The following is a 289-nucleotide window of genomic DNA, read 5'->3' as shown; positions in this document are numbered from 1 at the left end:
CCGCCCCAAGGCGGAGGCGGCGGCGGGCGCACCTCTCCCCCTACCCCCCTCTCTGGGCGAGCTTACAACCATAAGCAACAGAAAGAATCTTTAGCTGTCTTAAACCAATTGAGAAATATACTGTATAGAAGGATTTTCTCTACCTATGGACAGTGAGAAGATGATGGTTACCAGCCCTGCATTACCTCAGGGAAGAACAGGAACTACCCTACCATTCTTAGGGAAGCCAGATACCCGAGGATAAGTCACGCTGCAGATCCCCACAACACCATTCCTGGTAATTACAAGA

The sequence above is a fragment of the Tupaia chinensis genome, unplaced genomic scaffold, assembly GCF_000334495.1.
Source record: "Tupaia chinensis unplaced genomic scaffold, TupChi_1.0 Scaffold000251_1, whole genome shotgun sequence".
Lineage (NCBI taxonomy): Eukaryota > Metazoa > Chordata > Mammalia > Scandentia > Tupaiidae > Tupaia > Tupaia belangeri.
Note: the sequence above shows the minus strand (reverse complement) of the source record.